The sequence below is a fragment of the Ranitomeya imitator genome, chromosome 8 (genome assembly GCF_032444005.1).
Source record: "Ranitomeya imitator isolate aRanImi1 chromosome 8, aRanImi1.pri, whole genome shotgun sequence".
In the NCBI taxonomy this organism is placed as follows: Eukaryota; Metazoa; Chordata; class Amphibia; order Anura; family Dendrobatidae; genus Ranitomeya; species Ranitomeya imitator.
In genome coordinates, this window is record NC_091289.1 from 142,251,606 (window position 1) to 142,279,094 (window position 27,489).

The following is a 27,489-nucleotide window of genomic DNA, read 5'->3' on the forward strand; positions in this document are numbered from 1 at the left end:
CGCAGACAGCAAGCCAATCACTGCAATGCCCTTCTCTAAGATGGTGGGGACCAGGACCTATGTCATCACGCTGCCCACACTCTGCGTCCACCTTCATTGGCTGAGAAATGGCGCTGAACGCGTCATATGAAACGCGACTTTGGCGCGAAGATCACCGACCTCATGGCCGATCCCACACTGGGAACAGGTCGGGTTTCATGAAACCCGACTTTGCCAAAAGTCGGCGACTTATGAAAATGACCGATCCGTTTCACTCAACCCTAGCGAGCACGCTTGCTCATCGATAGTGGTGATGTTTCCTAATATTCAGTGTGCTTAAAAGTCAGCTCTTAAGGTGCTGGTCTTGGACAGTTTTGCTGGAATCTATAGCCCCATATAGCAGTCTTTTCGTATTGCACCCATCTTATGTGTGTTGCCCTTAAAACATATGACATTAACTGAAACTTTGACATCCCCTTTCTTGCTACAGGGTGGAGTCTGAAAATGTTGGTTTGCAAGACCTATGAAAAAAAAATCCTGGCAGACTGCAAAGTACACAGAACTAGCAGCAGATTAATGTCCTGTCAAGGTTCTGCTCATTCCACTTAAAAATTATCACAAAAGAAAACCTAATTTTCACCAAGAACAGCAAAAAGTAAGTAAGGAAAGTTTCACACAGGTACTAATGCTCCAATGGGTACAAGAACAGTAAAATGTGCTGTGTAGCTTTTACTGTTCCACAGTTAACCCCTAGTCATCTACCTTAACAATCCTGTACAGTATCTTCCTTGATAATATTTTACAATTAAACAATACTCTTAGACACTATAGCGCATTTAAGTTAATATGATATCCTAAACTAAGCAGGAAATAATGGAGACATTGTTAGTAAGAGTTGTAAAAGTAGTATACAACAGAAGTTGGATTAATTTATGTGTTGTCGTTATCTTGCTTGCAATAAATACTTGGCACTCAGGAGATGATAGTAAACTGTGGATGCACCCAATAAATGAATTGTTCACTTTCTATCATCTCCTGAGTGCCAAGTATTTATTGCATTGATTTGACGGGTTGGAAACCCAACTTGTGCACCTCCTAGAAGCCAAGAGTGCCGTGCCCTATATTATTACATAGTCGTTATCTTGCTTGATTCTGTAAACCAAACACTGATAGCGTTATTAAATATAAATAAGAGTGCAAAAAAGAAAAATGGTATAAGTAAAGAGAGAAAGCCTTGATTGTGTAACCATCCATGTATAAGATTATTAGTAAATTATTCTCTCAGCTGGGATAACAAGTCACATATTGGAATTTCATGCTTTATTTTCTTTGTATAGGTAACTATTTTATGTTATACAAATGGACATATAGTGTTGGTGAATTCAACAATTTCAGTGTTGACTTTTTCCAGTTTTTATTTGCATCTTCAGTAAAATACTAAAATATTAGGAATCTGCTTTATACTACTTACCATTATTAATCTTTCTGCAGTTCATTGTTTGATAGAGTATATTTTCTATAAGAATCAGTTATATGAAAATTGAAAAGAACAGATCAGGAAAAAGGTCTTAGGTTTACCCGTTAAAAAGGGTTTTCTGGGCATGCAGATTATAATGAAGAAAGTTCATAACTTACTGTTAAAATTCTTCTCCGTTCCTGAGCTGTCAAACTTGGTCATGTGACCAAAGAGCTCCTTACTTCTTGTTATCATCCAATCAAAGCACAGAATACAGAGATTCCCTATCTGTGCTTTTCAGAGGAACATTACATAGTAACATAGTAACATAGTTAGTAAGGCCGAAAAAAGACATTTGTCAATCCAGTTCAGCCTATATTCCATCATAATAAATCCCCAGATCTACGTCCTTCTACAGAACCTAATAATTGTATGATACAATATTGTTCTGCTCCAGGAAGACATCCAGGCCTCTCTTGAACCCCTCGACTGAGTTCGCCATCACCACCTCCTCAGGCAAGCAATTCCAGATTCTCACTGCCCTAACAGTAAAGAATCCTCTTCTATGTTGGTGGAAAAACCTTCTCTCCTCCAGACGCAAAGAATGCCCCCTTGTGCCCGTCACCTTCCTTGGTATAAACAGATCCTCAGCGAGATATTTGTATTGTCCCCTTATATACTTATACATGGTTATTAGATCGCCCCTCAGTCGTCTTTTTTCTAGACTAAATAATCCTAATTTCGCTAATCTATCTGGGTATTGTAGTTCTCCCATCCCCTTTAATAATTTTGTTGCCCTCCTTTGTACTCTCTCTAGTTCCATTATATCCTTCCTGAGCACCGGTGCCCAAAACTGGACACAGTACTCCATGTGCGGTCTAACTAGGGATTTGTACAGAGGCAGTATAATGCTCTCATCAAGTGTATCCAGACCTCTTTTAATGCACCCCATGATCCTGTTTGCCTTGGCAGCTGCTGCCTGGCACTGGCTGCTCCAGGTAAGTTTATCATTAACTAGGATCCCCAAGTCCTTCTCCCTGTCAGATTTACCCAGTGGTTTCCCATTCAGTGTGTAATGGTGATATTGATTCCTTCTTCCCAAGTGTATAACCTTACATTTATCATTGTTAAACCTCATCTGCCACCTTTCAGCCCAAGTTTCCAACTTATCCAGATCCATCTGTAGCAGAATACTATCTTCTCTTGTATTAACTGCTTTACATTGTATTAACTGCTTTACATGTATTAACTGCTTTACTGCTTTACCCGTCATTCAAGGGCCATCCTGCATGCAGAAGGCAGAAGGCAGGTCTCAGCTAACAGATGTAAGAGCAGTGTGATCTAAATGGTAATGTAATGGATGACAAGGCCCATGTTTCCCAGTAAGTTGTGGGTGACTGGGGATGAGTGCAGAGAGGAAAAGGAACAGAAGTTAAACCTGCGCAACAGACTTTGGCCAGAAAGGAGGCTACTCAGTGTTACAGAGTGTTTTTCATTAAATGAATTCATTATCTGACTAATTTTTGCCCCTGCAGTACACGGAGCCTTCGAAGCGCTAGTGTCAGCACCTGTAACATTATTGATTATGGGAGAGTTTTAGGATAACACACAATAAGGGGATAATGGTAGCAAGGAGAAACTGTGTGTCTAGCAATTTATCCATCTTGAGACTCTATAGAAGTCTCAAGGTAATGCTTTGGGTGTGAAGTGGGTGGGCACTGAGAATGGAAGTGTTTGAACTGTGGACAGATACAGCTGTATCTCATGGGAAATGTAGTCTAGAGGTACAGGGGAAGGGCTGGCAGGAATCTATATAAGCAATAACAGACTCCAGAAATGGCTGCAGGGAAATGAAGGGCAGCCAAAACAAGAATACAAAGATAAAAAAAGGAGGTTTAGGGACTCATTACATGGACAGCCAGGTTTTTTTTTGTTAGTGTGTTCGGAAAGTCCTTTTAGTTCTATCAATAGACTATAAGCCATCACTAAGGCAATGGATAGTTAATCCACTGGACTCGAGCTTCAGGTTGTTTAAAAATACTATAGTCTGTTATAATTATTGCATCATATTGGGCAACAAAACGGATTGGTTGCATATTTCTATGATTAGATGAAACTTTAGGTTATTTTGATACCGAGAACTGACAGATAAAATCTAACACAGGTAACTGAAAAAAGCGACACAGAGGCACAGGATGTAAGCTTTCTTGAAGAGGTGGGTTTTCAGGTTTCTTTTGAAGGATCCAAATGTGGTGGATAAACGGACATGTTGGAGCACAGAATTCCAGAGGACGGAGGCTATTCGGGAGAAGTCTTGGAAGCGATTGGGTGAGGAGTGAATAAGCGTGGAAGAGAGAAGGAGGTCTTGGGAGGACCGGAGATTACATGAGGGAATATATTGAGAGATTACTGTAGTTTGGAAATATATGGAGTAGAAAGGTTATGGATGGCTTTGTACGTCAGTGTTAGTTGTTTAAACTGGATACGCTGGGAAATTGGGAGCCAGTGAAGGGATTTGCAAAGAGGGGAAGCAGGAGTGTAGCGAGGAGAGAGATTAATTAGTCAGGCAGCAGAGTTAAGGACAGACTGTAGGGGTGTGAGAGTGTTAGAAGTTAGGCCATAAAGGAGGATGTTGCAGTAGTCGAGGCGGGAGATGATTAGGGCATGCACAAGCATTTTGGTAGAGTGAGGGTTGAGGAAAGGACGGATTCTGGAAATATTTTTGAGGAGGTGGCGAGAGCTTGGATCTGCAGTTTGAAGGACAAGGCAGAGTCAAGGGTTACTCCGAGGCAGCGGATTTTGGGGACGGGGAAAGTGTGATTTCATTTATTTTGATAGATAGATCAGGTAGGGAAGATATGCGAGATGGAGGAAAGATAATTAGTTCATATTTGTCCACATTGAGCTTGAGGAAGTGAGAGGAGAAAAAGGAGGATATGGCTGATAGACACTCTGGGATTCTGGAGAGCAGAGAGGTGACATCTGGGCCAGAGAGGTAGATCTGAGGGTCATCAGCATATAGATGGTACTGGAAGCCACAGGACCTTATGAGTCATCCCAGGCCGAGTGCATAGATTGAGAAGTGTAAGGGTGCTAGGACAGAGCCTTGAGGGACACCAACAGAGAGGGGGCGAGATGAATAGGTACTATGGGAGTAGGAAACGCTAAATGTGCGGTTGGTAAGGTATGAGGAGATCCAAGATAGGGCAAGGTCTTTGACTTCAAAGGAAGAGAGGATCTGTAGTAGGAGGCAGTGGTCAACTGTGTTGAAGGCAGAGGACAGGTCTAGAAGGAGAAGTATAGAGAACTGTCTGTTAGCTTTGGCTGTAAGTAAGTCATTAGTAATTTTGGTCAGGGCAATCTCAGTGGAATGGTGAGGACGGAAGCCAGATTGTAGGTTGTCGAAGAGAGAGTTAGATGCAACGTGAGAAGAAAGTTCAGCATGGACGTGCTGCTCAAGGAGTTTGGAAGCAAATGGGAGCAAAGATATGGGGCGATAGCTGAACATAGCGCTTGGGTCAAGGGATGGCTTTTTGAAGATAGGTGTGATTGTGGCATGTTTGAAAGCAGAGGGGTAGGTACCAGAAGTTAGTGATAGGTTGAAGAGATGGGTTATGGATGGGATTAGTGTGGTGGTGAGGTTGGGGAGGAGTTGGGATGGGGTCAAGCACACAAGTGGTGAGGTGTGATTTGGAGAAAAGATGAGCAAGCTCCCCTTCAGTAATTTTGGAGAGGGAAGTTATGGGGTTAGGGCATTGGTCTGGTATACAAAGGGGTTGTGGTGGTTTGGCAACAAAGACTTGCCTTGTTTGGTCAATCTTATTTTTGAAGTGCATGGCAAAGTCCTCGGCAACGATTAGGGAACTCGGATGGGGCAGTGGTGGGCGGAGGAGGGAGTTAAAAGTTTTAAAGAAAATATGAGGGATGTGAAATAGGCCTGTTTAGCAGAGGTGAGAGCTGATTTGAATGCGAGTGTTGCTTGTTTGAGTACAGTGAAATCATCTTGCGAATGCGTTTTCTTCCAACGCCGTTGTGCAGTTCTGGATACTTGCCGAAGCATTTTAGCGATGTTATTGTGTCAGGGTTGTCTACTGATTTGTCGCACTCTGCTATGCATGACAGGGGCGTCCGAGTCGATGGCTTATACCAGAGTGGCATTATAGAAAGCAGTGGCAGTGTCTGTGTCATGGAGTGAAGCTATGGATGCCAGTGGTAGGATAGAGTCAGAGAGTGCGTGGGTGTCTAGGTGTGTGAGGTTTCTGCGGGGAGTGTGCATGTTGCTGGACATGGGTGACAGGTAAGGATGTCAGGGATGAGAAAGTGAGTAGATGGTGGTCAGATAGAGGGAGAGGAGAGGTGGTGAAGTTAGATAGGGAGCAGAGACGGGTGAAGACCAGGTCTAATGTATGTCCGTCTGTGTGGGTGGCTGAGGAGGACCACTGAGTAAGTCCAAAAGATGAAGTAAGAGACAGGAGTTTGGAGGCTGCTGACTGGTGGGTGTCAATAGGGATGTTGAAGTCACCCATGATGATGGTGGGAATGTCAGCAGACAGAAAGTGAAGGAGCCAGATGGAGAATTGGTCAATAAAGGCAGTGGTCAGGCCTGGAGGTCGGGATATGATGGCCATTTGGAGGTTGTAGGGGGAGTAGATGCGGACAGAGTGGACTTCAAAAGAGGGGAGGATATGGGAGGGTAGAGGTGGGATTGGGTTAAAGGTACAGTTGGAAGAAAGGAGAAGACCCACTCCTCCACCATGTTTGTTGCCAGCGCGAGGAGTGTGGGTGAAGTGGAGGCCACCGTAACATAGTGTAGCAGGGGAGGCTGTATCCTGGCTTGCCACACCACCTCTACACAGGTTAAGGGTCTGCTCTGTCCTCAATCTCCTTTCCCCCTGCAACAGTAGGCTCTGCCCCTGCAGTTCCAGAACCTGTGCCCTGTGAGCACCCACAACCCGGTATTCTCCCCTACAAAAACACCTAAGATTTAACATATCAGCTTATGGTATGTATGAATCAGCGCTGTACATAATTTTGCTACATACTGTAGAATTGGGTCTGTCTGCTTTAAAATCCCTTTTGAAAAAACATATGAGAACATCAGAGACAGTTTTTGTCAACAACCCCCAGAGCCCTTCCTCCCGACTTCCCAGCCCTCCACCTCCAAAACCAACTTCTCCACCATTACAGAAGATCGACTCTCCACTCTACTCTCAAGATCACATTTCACCACCTGTGCACTTGACCCGCTCCCATCCCACCTCATCCCAAACCTCACCACAGTCTTCATCCCAACCCTAACCCATCTCTTCAACCTATCACTAACAACTGGTGTTTTCTGTTGTGAATTCTGCTTTTGGGTTCCCTCCGGTGGTTGTAGGTGGTAATGCAGTTGTCCCTGGGTTGCAGTCCTGGTCAGGTGTATCTGCTGATTGCAGTTCTGACTGGGGTATTTAGGTGTGCAGGATTCATTAGTCCTTGTCAGTTGTCCATGGTTGTTGGGAGGTGTTGGACCTCTGTCTGGTTCCTCCTGCCTTGCTGCTAATTCAGCAAAGATAAGTGTCTGGTTTTGTTTCTGTGGCACACATGCTGTGTGCTTGATAATTCAGTGCTATTCATTTGTTTTTTCTTGTCCAGCTTAGATTGTGTCAGTATTTTCTCAGTCTTGTTGGATTCTCAGGAGTTGCAGATATACGTTCCACGTCTTTAGTTAGATGGTGGAATTTTTTGTATTATCTGCTGTGGATATTTCTGGAAGAGTTTTAATACTGACCGCTTAGTATTCTGTCCTATCCTTTCCTATTTAGCTAGAGTGGCCTCTTTTGCTAAATCCTGTTTTCTGCCTGCGTGTGTCTTTCCTCTCCTACTCACAGTCAATATTCGTGGGGGGCTGCCTATCCTTTGGGGTTCTGTTCTGAGGCAAGGTAGAATTCCTATTTCCATCTATAGGGGTATTTAGTCATCCGGCTGTGTCGAGGTGTCTAGGGTTTGTTAGGCACACCCCACGGCTACTTCTAGTTGCGGTGTTAGTTTAGGATTTGCGGTCAGTACAGTTTCCACCTACTCCAGAGAAAGTTTCATGCGGCTCCAAGGTCACCGGATCATAACAGTACAACTGGCCAATAATGAGTTAAATGCATCTCAGAAGAAGGGAAGAAAGGTGTTGAGCCATTTTTCTGCAGTCTGCTTTGTCTTTTCTTCCCTCTTTTTCTCTGGGTGGCTGAGGAGTCTTGTGCTAGCATGGATGTTCAGGAATTAGCTTCTCGTGTAGACCAGCTTGCTGCTAGGGTACAGGGTATTTCTGATTATATTGTTCAGACTCCTGCTTTAGAGCCGAAGATTCCTACTCCTGATTTGTTTTTTGGTGACAGGTCCAAATTTTTGAGTTTTAAAAACAACTGTAAACTGTTTTTTGCTCTGAGACCTCGATCCTCCGGTGATTTCATTCAGCAGGTTAAAATCGTCATCTCCCTGCTGCATGGCGATCCACAGGATTGGGCATTTTCCCTGGAATCTGGGAATCCGGCTTTGTTTAATGTAGACTCCTTTTTTCAGGCTTTAGGATTATTATATGATGAACCGAATTCTGTGGATCAAGCGGAGAAGACCTTGTTGGCCCTGTCTCAGGGTCAAGAGGCGGCAGAATTGTATTGTCAGAAATTTAGAAAATGGTCTGTGTTGACTAAATGGAATGATGATGCTTTGGCGGCAATTTTAAGAAAGGGTCTTTCTGAATCCGTTAAAGATGTTATGGTGGGGTTTCCCACGCCATTCGGTCTGAGTGATTCTATGTTTCTGGCCATTCAGATTGATCGGCGCTTGCGGGAGTGCAGAACTGTGCGCGCTGTGGCGTTGTCCTCAGAGCAAATTCCTGAGCCAATGCAGTGTGATAGGATTCTGTCTAGAACGGAACGACAAGGATTCAGATGTCAGAATAGGTTGTGTTATTATTGTGGCGACGCTTCTCATGTCATTTCAGTCTGCCCTAAGAGGACAAAGAGGATCGCTAGTTCAATTACCATCAGTACTGTACAACCTAAATTTCTGTTATCCGTGTCCTTGATCTGCTCATTAGTCGATATTTAAATGTTCGGGTGCACCACCGTCTTACAATAATATATAATTTATAATATCAAAGAAGCAGGGTGCTGACAAATGCATGGAATATATAAATCAAACCAAAAGAAGAAAAAAGCCCATGCATAAATATGTGCACACCTGCTACAAAGTTATGAGAAAATATATATAATTTTTATTAGCACAAACACCAAACAACACAAAATATAAAATCAATTAAAAACAACAGTGACCATACACCCTTACCCATATGAAGATGTACATTACAAAACCCTCTCTATATATATACTCATGGAGTTGTAATAAACAAGAAACAATCTACATTGTTTTTAATTGATTTTATATTTTGTGTTGTTTGGTGTTTGTGCTAATAAAAATTATATATATTTTCTCATAACTTTGTAGCAGGTGTGCACATATTTATGCATGGGCTTTTTTCTTCTTTTGGTTTGCTTGATCTGCTCATTGTCATCATTTTCTGTCATGGCGTTTGTGGATTCAGGCGCCGCCTTGAACTTAATGGACTTTGAGTTTGCCAGGCGTTGTGGTTTTCCCTTGCAGCCTTTGCAGAACCCTATTCCTTTAAGGGGCATTGATGCTACACCGTTGGCTAAAAATAAGCCCCAGTTTTGGACACAGGTGACCATGCGCATGGCGCCAGCCCATCAGGAAGATTGTCGATTTCTGGTGTTGCATAATTTGCATGATGCTATCGTGCTGGGTTTTCCGTGGTTGCAGGTACATAATCCTGTGTTGGATTGGAAGTCTATGTCTGTGACTAGTTGGGGTTGTCAGGGAGTTCATAATGATGTTCCTTTGATGTCAATCTCCTCTTCGTCCTCTTCTGAAATTCCAGAGTTTTTGTCTGATTTTCAGGATGTATTCGATGAGCCCAAGTCCAGTTCCCTTGCACCGCACAGGGACTGTGATTGTGCTATTGACTTGATTCCAGGCTGTAAGTTTCCTAAGGGCCGACTTTTCAACCTGTCTATGCCTGAACATACCGCCATGCGGAGTTATGTTAAGGAGTCTTTGGAGAAAGGGCATATTCGGCCATCTTCTTCACCGCTGGGAGCGGGATTTTTTTTTGTTGCTAAGAAGGATGGCTCCTTGAGACCCTGTATTGATTATCGCCTCTTGAATAAGATCACGGTCAAGTTTCAATACCCTTTACCTTTGCTTTCCGATTTGTTTGTTAGGATTAAGGGGGCTAGTTGGTTTACTAAGATTGACCTTCGGGGGGCATATAATCTTGTTTGTATTAAGCAGGGTGATGAATGGAAAACCGCGTTTAATACGCCCGAAGGCCATTTTGAATACCTTGTGATGCCATTCGGGCTCACTAATGCTCCATCTGTTTTTCAGTCCTTCATGCATGATATCTTCCGGACTTATATTGATAAATTCTTGATTGTATATTTGGACGATATTTTGATTTTTTCCGATGATTGGGAGTCTCATGTGGAACAGGTCAGGATGGTATTTCAGATCCTTCATGACAATGCTTTGTTTGTGAAGGGGTCTAAGTGTCTCTTTGGGGTGCAGAAGGTTTCTTTTTTGGGCTTCATTTTTTCTCCCTCATCTATGGAGATGGATCCGGTTAAGGTTCAGGCCATTCATGATTGGATTCAACCCACATCCGTGAAGAGCCTTCAGAAATTTTTGGGTTTTGCAAACTTTTATCGCCATTTCATTGCTAACTTCTCCAGCGTGGTTAAACCCTTGACCGATTTGATGAAGAAAGGCGCTGATGTGGCGAATTGGTCCTCTGCGGCTGTCTCTGCCTTTCAGGAGCTTAAACGCCGATTTACTTCTGCTCCGGTGTTGCGCCAACCGGATGTTTCTCTTCCGTTTCAGGTTGAGATTGACGCTTCTGAGATTGGGGCAGGGGCCATTTTGTCTCAGAGGGATTCTGTTGGTTCCTTGATGAAACCGTGTGCCTTCTTTTCCCGTAAGTTTTCGCCTGCTGAACGCAATTATGACGTCGGCAATCGGGAGTTGTTGGCTATGAAGTGGGCGTTTGAGGAGTGTCGACATTGGCTTGAGGGAGCTAAGCACCGTATTGTGGTCTTGACCGATCATAAGAATCTGATTTACCTCGAATCTGCCAAACGGCTGAATCTTAGACAGGCTCGATGGTCCTTGTTTTTTTCCCATTTTGATTTTGTGGTTTCGTATCTTCCGGGTTCTAAGAATGTTAAGGCTGATGCCCTCACTAGGAGTTTGTTGCCTGATTCTCCTGAGGTCCTTGAACCGGTCGGCATTCTGAAAGAAGGGGTGGTCCTTTCTGCCATTTCCCCTGATTTACGACGGGTTCTTCAGGAATTTCAGGCTGACAGACCTGACCGCTGTCCAGTGGGGAAACTGTTTGTTCCTGACAGATGGACTAGTAGAGTGATTTCTGAGGTTCACTGCTCTGTGTTGGCTGGTCATCCTGGTATTTTTGGTACCAGAGATTTGGTTGGTAGGTCCTTTTGGTGGCCTTCTTTGTCACATGATGTGCGTTCTTTTCTGCAGTCCTGTGGGACTTGTGCGTGGGCCAAGCCTTGTTGTTCCCGTGCTAGTGGGTTGCTTATGCCATTGCCGATCCCTGAGAGGCCCTGGACGCATATTTCTATGGATTTTATTTCTGATCTTCCTGTTTCCCAGAGGATGTCGGTTATCTGGGTTGTTTGTGACCGGTTCTCTAAGATGGTTCATTTGGTGCCTTTGCCTAAATTGCCTTCCTCTTCAGATTTGGTTCCGTTGTTTTTTCAGCATGTGGTTCGATTGCATGGTATTCTGGAGAATATTGTGTCCGACAGAGGTTCCCAGTTTGTTTCTAGGTTTTGGCGGGCCTTTTGTGCTAGGCTGGGCATTGATTTGTCTTTTTCTTCTGCATTTCATCCTCAGACAAATCGCCAGACCGAGCGAACTAATCAGACTTTGGAGACTTATTTGAGATGCTTTGTGTCTGCTGATCAGGATGATTGGGTGGCCTTCTTGCTATTGGCCGAGTTTGCCCTTAATAATCGGGCTAGTTCGGCTAATTTGGTTTCGCCTTTCTTTTGTAATTTTGGTTTTCATCCTCGTTTTTCTTCTGGGCAGGTTGAGCCTTCTGACTGTTTTGGTGTGGATTCTGTGGTTGACAGGTTACAGCAGATTTGGGCTCATGTGGTGGACAATTTGGTGTTGTCTCAGGAGGAGGCTCAACGTTTTGCTAACCGTCGTCGGTGTGTTGGTTCCCGGCTTCGGGTTGGGGATCTGGTCTGGTTATCTTCCCGTCATGTTCCTATGAAGGTTTCTTACCCTAAGTTTAAGCCTCAGTTTATTGGTCCTTATAGGATTTCTGGGATTATTAATCCGGTGTCTTTTCGATTGTCGCTTCCGGCCTCTTTTGCTATCCATAATGTCTTCCATAGATCTTTATTGCGGAAATATGTGGTGCCCGTTGTTCCCTCTGTTGATCCTCCGGCCCCTGTGTTGGTTGATAGGGAGTTGGAGTATGTGGTTGAGAAGATTTTGGATTCTCGTTTTTCGAGATGGAGGCTTCAGTACCTTGTCAAATGGAAGGGTTATGGCCAGGAGGATAATTCTTGGGTTTTTGCCTCTGATGTCCATGCTGCTGATTTGGTCCGTGCCTTTCATCTGGCTCGTTTTGATCGGCCTGGGGGCTCTGGTGAGGGTTCGGTGACCCCACCTCAAGGTTTCACTGTTGTGAATTCTGCTTTTGGGTTCCCTCCGGTGGTTGTAGGTGGTAATGCAGTTGTCCCTGGGTTGCAGTCCTGGTCAGGTGTATCTGCTGATTGCAGTTCTGACTGGGGTATTTAGGTGTGCAGGATTCATTAGTCCTTGCCAGTTGTCCGTGGTTGTTGGGAGGTGTTGGACCTCTGTCTGGTTCCTCCTGCCTTGCTGCCAATTCAGCAAAGATAAGTGTCTGGTTTTGTTTCTGCGGCACACATGCTGTGTGCTTGATAATTCAGTGCTATTCATTTGTTTTTTCTTGTCCAGCTTAGATTGTGTCAGTATTTTCTCAGTCTTGTTGGATTCTCAGGAGTTGCAGATATATGTTCCACGTCTTTAGTTAGATGGTGGAATTTTTTGTATTATCTGCTGTGGATATTTTTGGAAGGGTTTTAATACTGACCGCTTAGTATTCTGTCCTATCCTTTCCTATTTAGTTAGAGTGGCCTCTTTTGCTAAATCCTGTTTTCTACCTGCGTGTGTCTTTCCTCTCCTACTCAGTCAATATTCGTGGGGGGCTGCCTATCCTTTGGGGTTCTGTTCTGAGGCAAGGTAGAATTCCTATTTCCATCTATAGGGGTATTTAGTCCTCCAGCTGTGTCGAGGTGTCTAGGGTTTGTTAGGCACACCCCACGGCTACTTCTAGTTGCTGTGTTAGTTTAGGATTTGCGGTCAGTACAGTTTCCACCTACTCCAGAGAAAGTTTCATGCGGCTCCAAGGTCACCGGATCATAACAGTTTTCCCCTCAAGCTTTAAACATGCCTCCATCACACCTATCCTCAAAAAGCCCTCTCTTGACCCATCCTCTGTATCTAGCTATCGCCCTATATCACTTCTCCCTTATGCCTCCAAACTACTGGAATAACACGTTTACCTTGAACTGTCCTCCCATCTCTCTTCTTGCTCCCTCTTCGACTGCTTACAATCTGGCTTCCGGTCACACCATTCCACTGAAACTGCCCTAACTAAGGTCATCAATGACCTCTTAACCGCCAAGAGCAAGCGACACTACTCTGTCCTCCTCCTCCTCGACCTGTTGGCAGCCTTTGACACAGTTGACCATTCCCTATTATTACAGACCCTCTCATCCTTTGGCATCACAGACTTGGCCCTATCCTGGATCTCATCATACCTAACAGACCGGACATTCAGCGTCTCCCATTCACACACCACCTCCTCACCTCTAACCCTATCTGTCGGAGTCCCAAAAGGTTCAGTCCTTGGGCCCCTGCTCTTCTCCATTTACACCTTTGGCCTGGGACAGCTCATAGAATCTCATGGCTTTTAGTATCACCTCTATGCTGATGACACACAGATCTACATCTCTGGACCAGATATCACCTCCCTACAAACCAGAATCCCTCATTGTCTGTCCACTATTTTATCCTTCTTCTCCGCTAGATTTCTGAAACCTAACATGGACAAAACAGAATTCATCATCTTTCCCCCATCTCACGCGACCCCCCAATGAACCTATCCATTACAGTAAATGGCTGCCCACTCTCCCCAGTCCCACAAGCTCGCTGCCTCAGGGTAATCCTTGACACTGATCTCTCCTTCAAACCACATATCCAAGCCCTTTCCACTTCCTGACGACTTCAACTCAAAAATATTTCACAAATCCGTTCATTTCTCAACCAAGAATCTGCAAAAACCCTAGTCCATGCCCTCATCATCTCTCGCCTTGACTACTGCAACCTCCTGCTCTGTGGCCTCCCCTCTAACACTCTCGTACCCCTCCAATCTATTCTAAACTCTGCTGTCCGACTAATCCACCTGCCCCCCCGCTATTCCCCGGCCTCTCCCCTCTGTCAATCCCTTCACTGGCTCCCAATTGCCCAGAGACTCCAGTACAAAACCCTAACAATGACGTACAAAGCTATCCACAACCTGTCTCCTCCATACATCTGTGACCTCGTCTCCCGGTACTTACCTACACGCAACCTCCGATCCTCACAAGATCTCCTTCTCTACTCCCCTCTTATCTCCTCTTCCCACAATCGTATACAAGATTTCTCTCGCGTATCACCCCTACTCTGGAACCCTCTACCACAACACATCAGACTCTCGCCTACCATCGAAACCTTCAAAAAGAATCTGAAGACCGACCTCTTCAGACAAGCCTACAACCTGCAGTAACCACCGATCGACCAAACCGCTGCATGACCAGCTCTATCCTCACCTACTGTATTCTCACCCATCCCTTGTAGATTGTGAGCCTTCGCGGGCAGGGTCCTCACTCCTCCTGTGCCAGTTGTGACTTGTATTGATTAACCCCTCTGTGACCTTAGACGTACTATCCCGTCGAGGTGCCCTGGGCTTATCTGACCCTGGACGGGATAGTACGTCATAGCCGATCGGCCGCGCTCACGGGGGGAGCGCGGCCGATCGCGGCCGGGTGTCAGCTGCTTATCGCAGCTGACATCCGGCACTATGTGCCAGGAGCGGTCATGGACTGCCCCCGGCACATTAACCCCTGGCACACCGCGATCAAAGATGATCGCGATGTGCCGGCGGTGCAGGGAAGCACAGCGCAGGGAGGGGGCTCCCTGCGGGCTTCCCTGAGACCCCCGGAGCAACGCGATGTGATCGCGTTGCTGCGAGGGTCTCACCTCCCTCCCTGCTCCCTCCAGCCCCGGATCCAAGATGGCCACGGATCCGGGTCCTGCAGGGAGGGAGGTGGCTTCACAGAGCCTGCTTAGAGCAGGCACTGTGAAGCAGCCTGCACTGCTATCAGATCAGTGATCTGACAGAGTGCTGTGCACACTGTCAGATCACTGATCTGTGATGTCCCCCCCTGGGACAAAGTAAAAAAGTAAAAAAAAAAAATTCCAAATGTGTAAAAAAAATAAAAAAAAATATTCCAAAATAATGAAAAAAAAATAAAAAATATTATTCCCATAAATACATTTCTTCATCTAAATAAAAAAAAACCCAATAAAAGTACACATATTTAGTATCGCCGCATCCGTAACGACCCGACCTATAAAACTGTCCCACTAGTTAACCCCTTCAGTAAACACCGTAAGAAAAAAAAAAAAAAAACGAGGCAAAAAACAACGCTTTATTATCATACCGCCGAACAAAAAGTGGAATAACACGCGATCAAAAGGACAGATATAAATAAGCACGGTACCGCTGAAAGCGTCATATTGTCCCGCAAAAAACGAGCTGCCATACAGCATCATCAGCAAAAAAATAAAAAAGTTATAGTCCTGAGAATAAAGCGATGCAAAAATAATTATTTTTTCTGTAAAATAGTTTTTATCGTATAACAGCGCCAAAACATAAAAAAATGATATAAATGAGGTGTCGCTGTAATCGTACTGACCCGAAGAATAAAACTGATTTATCAATTTTACCAAACGCGGAACGGTATAAACGCCTCCCCCAATAGAAATTCATGAATAGCTGGTTTTTGGTCATTCTTTCTCACAAAAATCAGAATAAAAAGCGATCAAAAAATGTCACGTGCCCGAAAATGTTTTCAATAAAAACGTCAACTCGTCCCGCAAAAAACAAGACCTCACATGACTCTGTGGACCAAAATATGGAAAAATTATAGCTCTCAAAATGTGGTATTGCAAAAAATATTTTTTGCAATAAAAAGGGTCTTTCAGTGTGTGACGGCTGCCAATCATAAAAATCCGCTAAAAAACTCGCTATAAAAGTAAATCAAACCCCCCTTCATCACCCCCTTAGTTAGGGAAAAATAAAAAAAAATGTATTTATTTCCATTTTCCCATTAGGGCTAGGGTTAGGGTTAGGGCTAGGGCTAGGGTTAGGGCTAGGGTTAGGGCTAGGGCTAGGGTTAGGGCTAGGGCTAGGGTTAGGGCTAGGGTTAGGGCTAGGGCTAGGGCTAGGGTTAGGGCTAGGGTTAGGGCTAGGGTTAGGGCTAGGGTTAGGGCTAGGGCTAGGGCTAGGGTTAGGGTTAGGGCTAGGGTTAGGGTTGGGGCTACAGTTAGGGTTGGGGCTAAAGTTAGGGTTAGGGTTTAGATTACATTTACAGTTGGGAATAGGGTTGGGATTAGGGTTAGGGGTGTGTCAGGGTTAGAGGTGTGGTTAGGGTTACTGTTGGGATTAGGGTTAGGGGTGTGTTTGGATTAGGGTTTCATTTATAATTGGGGGGTTTCCACTGTTTAGACACATCAGGGGCTCTCCAAACACGACATGGCGTCCGATCTCAATTCCAGCCAATTCTGCGTTGAAAAAGTAAAACAGTGCTCCTTCCCTTCCGAGCTCTCCTGTGTGCCCAAACAGGGGTTTACCCTCACATATGGGGTATCAGCGTACTCAGGACAAATTGGACAACAACTTTTGTGGACCAATTTCTCCTGTTACCCTTGGGAAAATACAAAACTGGGGGCTAAAAAATAATTTTTGTGGGAAAACAAAAATATTTTTTATTTTCACGGCTCTGCGTTATAAACTGTAGTGAAACACTTGGGGGTTCAAAGTTCTCACAACACATCTAGATAAGTTCATTGAGGGGTCTAGTTTCCAATATGGGGTCACTTGTGGGGGGTTTCTACTGTTTAGGTACATTAGGGGCTCTGCAAACACAATGTGACGCCTGCAGACCAATCCATCTAAGTCTGCATTCCAAATGATGCTCCTTCCCTTCCGAGCCCTCCCATGCGCCCAAACGGTGGTTCCCCCCCACATATCGGGTATCAGCGTACTCAGGACAAATTGGACAACAACATTTAGGGTCCAATTTCTCCTGCTAACCTTGGAAAAATACAAAACTGGGGGCTAAAATATAATTTTTGTGGAAAAAAAATATTTTTTATTTGCACGGCTCTGCGTTATAAACTGTAGTGAAATACTTGGGGGTTCAAAGCTCTCACAACACATCAAGATGAGTTCCTTAGGGGGTCTACTTTCCAAAATGGTGTCACTTGTGGGGGGTTTCTACTGTTTAGGTACATTAGGGCTCTGCAAACGCAATGTGACGCCTGCAGACCATTCCATCTAAGTCTGCATTCCAAATGGCGCTCCTTCCCTTCCGAGCCCTCCCATGCGCCCAAACGGTGGTTCCCCCCCACATATGGGGTATCAGCGTACTCAGGACAAATTGGACAACAACTTTTCGAGTCCAATTTCTCCTGTTACCCTAGGGAAAATACAAAACTGGGGGCTAAAAAATAATTTTTGTGGGAAAAAAATTTTGTTTTATTTTTATGGCTCTGCATTATAAACTTCTGTGAAGCCCTTGGTGGGTCAAAGTGCTCACCACACATCCAGATAAGTTCCTTAGGGGGTCTACTTTCCAAAATGGTGTCACTTGTGGGGGGTTTCAATGTTTAGGCACATCAGTGGCTCTCCAAACGCAACATGGCGTCCCATCTCAATTCCTGTCAATTTTGCATTGAAAAGTCAAACGGCGCTCCTTCCCTTCCGAGCTCTCCCATGCGCCCAAACAGTGGTTTACTGCCACATATGGGGTATCAGCGTACTCAGGACAAATTGGACAACAACTTTTGAGGTCCAATTTCTTCTCTTACCCTTGGAAAAATAAAAAATTGGGGGCAAAAATATAATTTTTGTGAAAAAATATGATTTTTTATTTTTACGGTTCTGCATTATAAACTTCTGTGAAGCACTTGGTGGGTCAAAGTGCTCACCACACCTCTAGATAAGTTCCTTAGGGGGTCTACTTTCCAAAATGGTGTCACTTGTGGGGGGGTTTCAATGTTTAGGCACATCAGTCGCTCTCCAAACGCAACATGGCGTCCCATCTCAATTTCTGTCAATTTTGCATTGAAAAGTCAAACGGCGCTCCTTCCCTTCCGAGCTCTCCCATGCGCCCAAACAGTGGTTTACTGCCACATATGGGGTATCAGCGTACTCAGGACAAATTGGACAACAACTTTTGAGGTCCAATTTCTTCTCTTACCCTTGGAAAAATAAAAAATTGGGGGCAAAAATATAATTTTTGTGAAAAAATATGATTTTTTATTTTTACGGTTCTGCATTATAAACTTCTGTGAAGCACTTGGTGGGTCAAAGTGCTCACCACACATCCAGATAAGTTCCTTAGGGGGTCTACTTTCCAAAATGGTGTCACTTGTGGGGGGTTTCAATGTTTAGGCACATCAGGGGCTCTCCAAACGCAACATGGCGTCCCATCTCAATTCCAGTCAATTTTGCATTGAAAAGTCAAACGGCGCTCCTTCCCTTCCGAGCTCTCCCATGCGCCCAAACAGTGGTTTACTGCCACATATGGGGTATCAGCGTACTCAGGACAAATTGGACAACAACTTTTGGGGTCCATTTTCTCCTGTTACCCTTGGTAAAATAAAACAAATTGGAGCTGAAGTAAATTTTTTGTGTAAAAAAGTTAAATGTTCATTTTTATTTAAACATTCCAAAAATTCCTATCAAACACCTGAAGGGTTAATAAACTTCTTGAATGTGGTTTTGAGCACCTTGAGGGGTGCAGTTTTTAGAATGGTGTCACACTTGGGCATTTTCTATCATATAGACCCCTCAAAATGACTTCAAATGAGACGTGGTCCCTAAAAAAAAATGGTGTTGAAAAAATGAGAAATTGCTGGTCAACTTTTAACCCTTATAACTCCCTAACAAAAAAAAAAATTGGTTCCAAAATTATGCTGATGTAAAGGAGACATGTGGGAAATGTTACTTATTAAGTATTTTGTGTGACATATCTCTGTGATTTAATTGCATAAAAATTCAAAGTTTGAAAATTGCGAAATTTTCAAAATTTTCGCCAAATTTCCGCTTTTTTCACAAATAAACGCAGGTACTATTAAAGAAATTTTACCACTATCATGAAGTACAATATGTCACGAGAAAACAATGTCAGAATCACCAGGATCCGTTGAAGCGTTTCGGAGTTATAACCTCATAAAGGGACAGTGGTCAGAATTGTAAAAATTGGCCTGGTCATTGACGTGCAAACCACCCTTGGGGGTAAAGGGGTTAAGATTATTGTACTTGTTTTTACTATGTATACCCCTCCTAACATGTAAAGCGCCATGGAATAAATGGCACTATAACAATAAATAATAATAATAATAAATAAAAATAATGATAGAAAATTGGGTTATTTTCCATAAGCCAGATCAGAGAGAAGCTGTAAATAAAACCTTCTTGGTCTGAATAACCATTGATTTCAGTTAGAACTGTTCTTCATTTTCCTTACAGTGGTACTGAGGGGACATAGACTATAAACTGCTGAATTTCTCCACACATTGTAACTCATTCTCAGCAGACTGAAAAGCAGGACACTTTGCAATTAGCTTATTATTTTTTGGACTCATTAAACACAAAATATCATTGATATTTGGACTATTACAGGACAGTAGAAGGTAATTCATTTTTTAAACATTGGATTTCTCCAAAGATACCTGGACTTGTGTCACATAAGTACTGTATACCCCAAAATACAGTATATGTTTTTGTAGGACGGCTTGGAGCAAAAAAAGCCAGTTAACTGAGCTATTCTAAACAGTAAAAAAAGTATATTCATGTATACTAGCAAGAGAGAGGATGCTTTTCCCCAGAGGTTTATATTATAGCTCATCTCAAAAGATGTTCAGGTTTGTCCCTGCACTAAAGGGACTTACTGTTTAAATAAATTGTCACAAGTTGAGTTTCCAGGATTAGAAAAACATGTGATGCGTGACTCTCACAAGATAACCCTTAAAAGAATAAAAACAAAACAAAAATAAATAAAAGACCAACACAAAATGCCATGCAGTTTTATTGAACATGACGGCAGATACAGCGGTACACAAAAAGTTTTAGTATTTGAATGAAGGGCTGTTCTTAAAGGCGTTTTCCTACCAACAAAGTTAATTTTAATCAACTTCTTTCCAAGATCTATTAATTAAAATGTCCATTGCTCATGGGAAGATCCATGTAAATGAAAAATAATACAAAATAATACAAATTAATAAGCAACTAGAAAATAATAGTAACACACTGGCGCTAAGAATAGGAGGGTCTAAAGCTGCTGATACCAGACAGGTGCCGTGCCACCCCTGTCACAACCACGAGGTGGAAGAAAGAGAAATCTAACAAGTGAGGTATCGCGCTAAAACATAGACAACTAACTAGACATGTGAGTTCTTACCTAGAACCTATAATGTGCCCATGAACGGCTGATGCTGGAACTAACAATAAGATAGTGATAGCCGTGATATAGCAAAAATAACACTACACACTTACTTTTTGCCTGGACCGTGGAAAGTATGCCCGTAGGTATGGAGGCCTGCGGGTGTTGTTGGTGGGGGTTCAGATTACCCGGGCGGCAGGAGTATGTTGTAGAAAGCGGAGAGCCAGAGCCATTCGGCAGTGAAGAAAACATAATTACAGTTTTGCCACAAAAAAATTTGTTGTAGCCCCAAATTTTATAGTTTCACACAGGGAAGTGGGTAAAAATGGCATCAAAATTTGTCATACAATTTCTGCTGTGTATGGAAATACCCCATATGTGGCTGTACATTAACGCTTAGTTTGCAGACTCCATCTGCAGAGCCCCTAAGTGCTAGAAGAGGAGAATCCACCCTCAAGTGACCCCATTTTGGAAATTATACCCCTGCCAAACATGGGGATACTAAATGTGGTTTAGGCACACTGTGAGGCTCAGAAGGGAGAGGAGCCTTTGGATTTGGGACCACATAGTTCGCTGAATTTCTTTTGGAGGTGAGGGGCCTTTGTATTATCAGTAACGTGGACACCCCATATATTACCATTGATAGATGACAGCCGTGAGTGGGGATTTGATTTTTGTTTGGATTGAGTTGAAGCTTTTATATGGAACATTTTACATAACTTTTTGGATCACTGACTTTGGGGTTTCTACCTAGAGCTCTGACGTGATTCAGATGAAATTCCTGAGGGATCCATTCACTATAATGAGGCAGCAGAACTACTCTGGACTCTGTCTGGCCTCTGCTCAGAGTTGCCCTTCTTTTCAGAAGTGCACAAAACTGTAACGGACTGCGCTTTTATGCACACCTAAAAAGACGAGCACCACTGGATGATAGGCAAGACAGCCTCTACAGTTCCTCCATCTGCCTCATTATAGGGAATCTTCTGCTGGGGGTTCCATCTTAATCACGTATATCAGAAATTAACAGTGATATCAGATTTATATCAGGTTTTTATGTTTAGCTGCTGTCACGCACTAAAAGACACTTTTTCTTTGCAAAAACTATCATTGTCATATTTTGAAAGCTATAATTTTTGGGAGGCAGAATGAACAAAAAATGGGTATTAGACCTACCGGTAATTATGTCTCCAGGTGTCCATCCCGAGAGCACCATGTAGGTCATCCTCCTCCTCCTTACAGGGACAGGAAACACAGAAGAGGATAAAAGGTCCCCCCCCCATCCCCCATCCATCTCCCTCAGTGCTTTTCTAAGTATCACACCAGGGATTGATGCAACTAAAAAAATTTATTACATTACTTTTCTCCCAGGAGCAGTCTGTTGACCTGACAACACATCCAATTTTTAATGCTTGCAAAATGTATTTAATCTGGCCCAAGTTGCTCCCTTATAACTTTGACTGAAGCCTACGCCCTCTCAGCCAAGGAGGTGGAGACTGCTCTGGTCGAGTGGTCCTTTAGGCTCTATGGAGGGGAAATCCCTTCTGAACTGTACGCTAAGGATATTGCCGAAATGATCCACCTTGCTATAGTGGGTTTGGAAGCTTTTTTCCCTCTTTTCTTGCCCCCATTTAGAACAAACATTAGAATCCTGCCTCTAACTCCGATTTGCCTCCAAGTACCTGATGACTGCCTGTCTAACATCCAAAGTGTGAAAGAGAGACTCTTTCTTGTAGGCTGGATTTTCACAAAAGGAGGGTAAGATTATATCTTGGTTTAGGTTCTGGACAGACACTACTTTGGGAAAAAAGTCAGGATCTAATTTAAGGATTATTTGATTGTCCAGAATCTGAAGATGCGGATACCAGGTGGACAGGGCTTGGATCTCCCCTACCTTTTTTGCGGTAGTAATGGCCACTAAGAACGCTGACTTAATGGACCAACACGAAAAGATTATGCTCTCCACGGGCTCATAAAGGTCTTTATAAAGGGAATTAATGACTAGGTTTAAATCCCATGGGGGCACCGACCACCTGATAGTAGGTCTTAACCTCTGTGTTTCCTTAATAAACCTAACTACCCACGAGTGAGAAGCCAACAGATGATTGAAGAAGATGCTCAAGGCCGATATCTGGACTTTAAGAGTGCTTGTTCTCAGACCCTTGTAAAATCCTGCCTGAAGAAAATTCAAAATCTTTGGAATATCCAGGATGCCGGAGTCTATATCAGAACTGCCACATTCCAAACAGAATCTTTTGCATATTTAATTATTTATTGCCTAGACTGTCTTTCTATTTGCCTGGATTGTAGTAATAACCTGGTCAGATAGACACTGAGCCCTTAGGATGTTCTTCTCAGGATCCAAGCTGACAGATGGAGTCTATCTAGGTCGTGGTGGAAGACTGGGCCTTGATGTATTAAGTCTTCCCTCCAGGAAAGTAGAACAGTTCTTCCAGTGCCATGGCCTTTAGTTGATGAAACCAACTTCTTTTTGGCCAAAATGGAGTGATCAGAAGCTTCATAGACCATGCTCTGAGCATCGTATAAGAAGCTTTCTGTAGCTTGGTGACTCGGGGATCGTCATGGTAATGATCTATTTCCTGCCATGATGATGCGGGTGCGCCGATCTGAAGGGAGAAGGCTATCCAAATAATAACATATAGTATGTTCTCCCCGTGTTTGCATGGGTTTCCTCCGGGTTCTCCGGTTTCCTCCCACACTCCAAAGACATACTGATAGGGAATTTAGATTGTGAGCCCCATCAGGAACAGCGATGTGTACAAAAACTGTAGAGCGCAGCAGAATATGTTAGCGCTATATAAAAATAAACATTATTATTATTAGTATACAGACAGCATGTGGACCAATGCAAGTCAATGGTGTATTTTACGTAAATGTTTTTATACACAATCCGCATGTAAATAAAATAATAGTATGCACTAGACTGATTTGTTTTTATAATCTGTCTTACCCATTAAACTTTATAGGCATGTTAATACAACAGACAGACATACAGACATCATCATATCGATGTATAAAACAGATATACTGATGACATAGGTGACTGATGACATAGGTGACTACACAGTTGAAAAATTGTCATTATTTTCAAGATGAATAATGATTTTTCTTCTGAATCTAGCTAACATAAAGTAGTAAACACAGCTGCGCACGTAACAAAAAGATGTACTAGTCCAAAATATCATAAAGTGCAAACTTTATTAGCTAAAAAATCAAAATGACTCAGGAAAAGGGGAAATTGGAGTGGACAATAAGGTGAAAATATTAACCAAGGTTGTACCAAAACGTGAGTTGGGGTGGGCACACACACCTCTCTGGACCTTACTGTGGAGTCTGGCACCTGCTTTATAATACTTAAGGTATATAATTCTTTATTGAATTCTACCAAAGTTTTTATAGCTGGCATTTACATACATGCTTTATGTGCCTAAACTGCCTATACTTATTATGCACTACCCACTTTTGATATGATGGTGGGTTCTGTTTTCATATTAACTCATGTTTAGCTCCACATGTTAGTGGTTCCTTTCAGGTATAGTGTGCCCTCATATTACAGCAGCACATGCTTAATATTTTCACCTTATTGTCCACTCCAATTTCCATTTTGGTATTTTAGCTAATAAAGGTTGCACTTTGTGATATTTTGGACTTCTACATCTTTTTTGTTGCATGCGCAGCTGTGTTTAGTCTTTGTTTGATATGTCCAGTATAATGATCCTATTCACCGGCTACACAACTATACATTTTTATGGCATAGCATTGTCTTGGTTGTGATACAATGTGTGTTTATTTGTAGAGCTTACTACACTGCTCAAAAACATTAAGGGAACACTAAAATGCCACATCCTAGATATTCCTGAATGAAATATTTCAGTTGCAAATCTTTATTCATTACATAGTAGAATGTGTTGAAAACAATAAAACATTAAAATAATCAATGTAAATCAAAATGAATATCCCATGGAGGTCTGGATTTGGAATGATACTCAAAATCAAAGTGGAAAATTAAGTTACAGGCTGATCTAACTTCAGCGGAAATGCCTCAAGACAAGGAAATGATGTTCAGTTTTGTGTGTTTCCTCCATGTGCCTGTGTGACCTCCCTACAATGCTTCGGCATGCTCCTGATCAGGCGGCAGATGGTCTCCTGAGGGATCTCCTCCCAGACATAGACTAAAGCATCCACCAACTCCTGGACAGTCTTTGGTGCAACATGATGTTGGTGGATGGTGCAAGACATGATGTCCCAGATGTGCTCAATCGGATTCAGGTCTGGGGAACGGGCGGGCCAGTCCATAGCTTCAATGCCTTCATCTTGCAGGAACTGCTGACACACTTCACCCACATAAGGTCTGGCATTGTCCTGCATTAGGAGGAACCAAGGGCCAACCGCACCAGCATATGGTCTCACAAGGGGTCTGAGGATCTCATTTCAGTACCTAATGGCAATCAGGCTATCTCTGGCAAGCACATGGAGGGCTGTGCGGCCCTCCAAAGAAATGCCACCCCCCACCATTACTGACCCACTGCCAAACCGGTCATGCTGAAGGATGTTGCAGGCAGTAGATCGCTCTCCATGGTGTCTCCAGACTCTGTCACATCTGTCACATGTGCTCAGTGTGAGCCTGCTTTCATCTGTAAAGAGCACAGGGTGCCAGTGGCAACTTTGCAAATCCTGGTGTTCTGTGGCAAATGCGAAGTGTCCTGCATGGTGTTGGGCTGTGAGCACAACCCCCATCTGTGGACGTCGGGCACTCAGACCATCCTTATGGAGTCGGTTTCTAACCGTTTGTGCAGACACATGCACATTTGTGACCTGCTGGAGGTCATTTTGCAGGGTTCTAGCAGTGCTTCTCCTGTTCCTCCTTGCACAAAAGCTGAGGTAGCGGTCCTGCTGCTGGGTTGTTGCCCTCCTACGGCCGCCTCCAAGTCTCCTGGTGTACTGGTCTGTCTCCTGGTTGCACCTTCAGCTTCTGGACACTACGCTGGCAGACACAGCAAACCTTCTTGCCACAGCTCGCATTGATGTGCCATCCTGGATGAGCTGCACTACCTGGAGCCAATTGTATGGGTTGTAGAGTCCATCTCATGCTACCACAAGTGTGAAAGCACAACCAACATTCAAAAGTGATCAAAACATAAACCAGAAAGCATTGGTACTGAGATGTGGTCTGTGGTCCCCACCTGCAGAACCACTCCTTTATTGTGTGTCTTGATAATTGCCAATAATTTCCATCTGTTGTCTATTCTATTTGCGCAACAGCATGTGAAATTGATTGTCAAACAGTGCTGCTTCCTAAGTGGACAGTTTGATTTCACAGAAGTTTGATTTACTTGGAGTTATATTTTGTTGTTTAAGTGTTCCCTTTATTTTTTTGAGCAGTGTACATGCAGCAATAAGATTATTCCTTTCTAGACGCATAAGGGCTTGTGTGGATGCTGCATTTATTAATTAAAACTTTGGTGATACTGTGTAAATTGCTCACCGGTTAGGGTATTCATTGGGATGGTGTGTGCCCCATTCTTACGGCAGATATGTAAAATTTTGATGTAATTTTATGAATTTCCCCTTTTCCCATTATTCTACCTGTGTCAATTGCATATTTTAACAATAAAGATATAATGTTTTTTTCATTTGGACTAGTACATCATTGTTTCCCATCTTAACTGGTTATGCATTATGTTTGATGTGTCCATTAAAGTAGAATATTGCACATGAGGTTCATATGTATATGATTTGAAGGGAACTTTCGTACTTGATATCATGTGTGTTTGTTGGTGGAGTACTTTGTATATAATTTTTGCTGTGTTTTGCCCAGATTTTCTCTTCAACATGGACTTTAAGGCTAAAGAAATAACTTCGCTTTTCCAAATTGACGAGGTGTTTGGTAATGGGGGGACTATTACTTCACAGACAAGTGATCATGGATGGGAGAAGCAAGCTTCAGTATTACAGAATATGGTTCTAAAAAGGACCAAATTATGGTGTAATCAGGCATTCCTTGATAAACATCTTACAAGAAAATGTATTCCCAGGGGTCTACGCGTATGTGTGGTCCCCACATTTCCTGTTGATGACACCGAATTTGTGGCCAAATGGGAGGAGGCATGTAATGACTGTTCAAACACAATAATGCAGCTGTTGAGTGATTTAAATACGAGTACCATTACTAAGTTGGAGGCATCAATCATCACTGCTGAGGAGGAACTCAAGGCCAAATGTTCCCTGGAAAAATATCAGACTTTTAACAATCAAATGGAAAAGGCCATAGATATGACGCTAAAGAAAATCCATACTGCACAAACAGCTAAATTCAGTAGGGATTTACGTGACTATCAAAATAATCAAGTTTATGCTTGGAGAAAACCATAATTACAAGGTCAACAGGTTCAACTCATGGAGTCGCTCTCCTCTATATCATCTGTGAGTGATCAGTCTGAGGCATCCAGCACCTCAATGATCACCAGATCAGGGGCAATATCAAGAGATCGAGGGATATGAATTTTCATCCGTACAGACGCCATGAATTCAGGTCACCAGAACATAAAAGGCGAGATAATAAGGTAATCAATTTGTCAATACAATTTTTAGTCGGTTGACCTCTCTCTCCTGGATAAAGGCTTGTCTTTCTCACCAGATCCTGCATTTGATGTTTTCCACCATTAACCCCTTTCTGACCTCGGACGAGATAGTACATCTGAGGTCAGATTCCCCGCTTTGATGCGGACTCCGGCGGTGAGCCCGCATCAAAGCCAAGACATCTCAGCTGTTTTGAACAGCTGACATGTGCCCACAATAGCCGCGGGTGGAATCGCGATTCACCCGCTGCTATTAACTAGTTAAATGCCACTGACAAATGCTGACAGCATTGAACTAACGCTTCCTGCCATCGGGCCTGAAATGAGCGCATTGCTGACCCCCATCACGTGATTGGGGGTCAGCGATGCGTCGGCATGACAAGCAGAGGTCTCTTTGAGACCTCTATGGTTATGGATACCAGATTGCTGTGAGGGCCACCCTGTGGTCAGTGATGTATGCATCGCTCCTATGTAGCAGAGCCGATCGAGTTGTGCCAGCTTCTAACCTCCCATAGAGGCTATTGAAGCATGGCAACAGTAAAAAAAAAATGTTTTAAAAAAATATGAAAAAAAT

The 27,489-nt window shown here is 43.3% G+C and overlaps 1 protein-coding gene across 2 annotated transcripts in view; it reads left to right on the forward strand.

Moving 5' to 3' along the window:
• Positions 1-506: 506 nt before the first annotated feature.
• LOC138648018 (flavin-containing monooxygenase 3-like) overlaps positions 507-27,489 on the forward strand; it is a 57,161-nt gene continuing 30,178 nt past the window's right edge. The window contains exon 1 of one of the 2 annotated variants that reach the window (XM_069737474.1): positions 507-634. The gene's annotated coding sequence lies outside the window, so the exon portion shown is untranslated. The remainder of the gene's footprint in view (positions 635-27,489) is intronic. The other variant, XM_069737476.1, reaches the window with a different exon arrangement.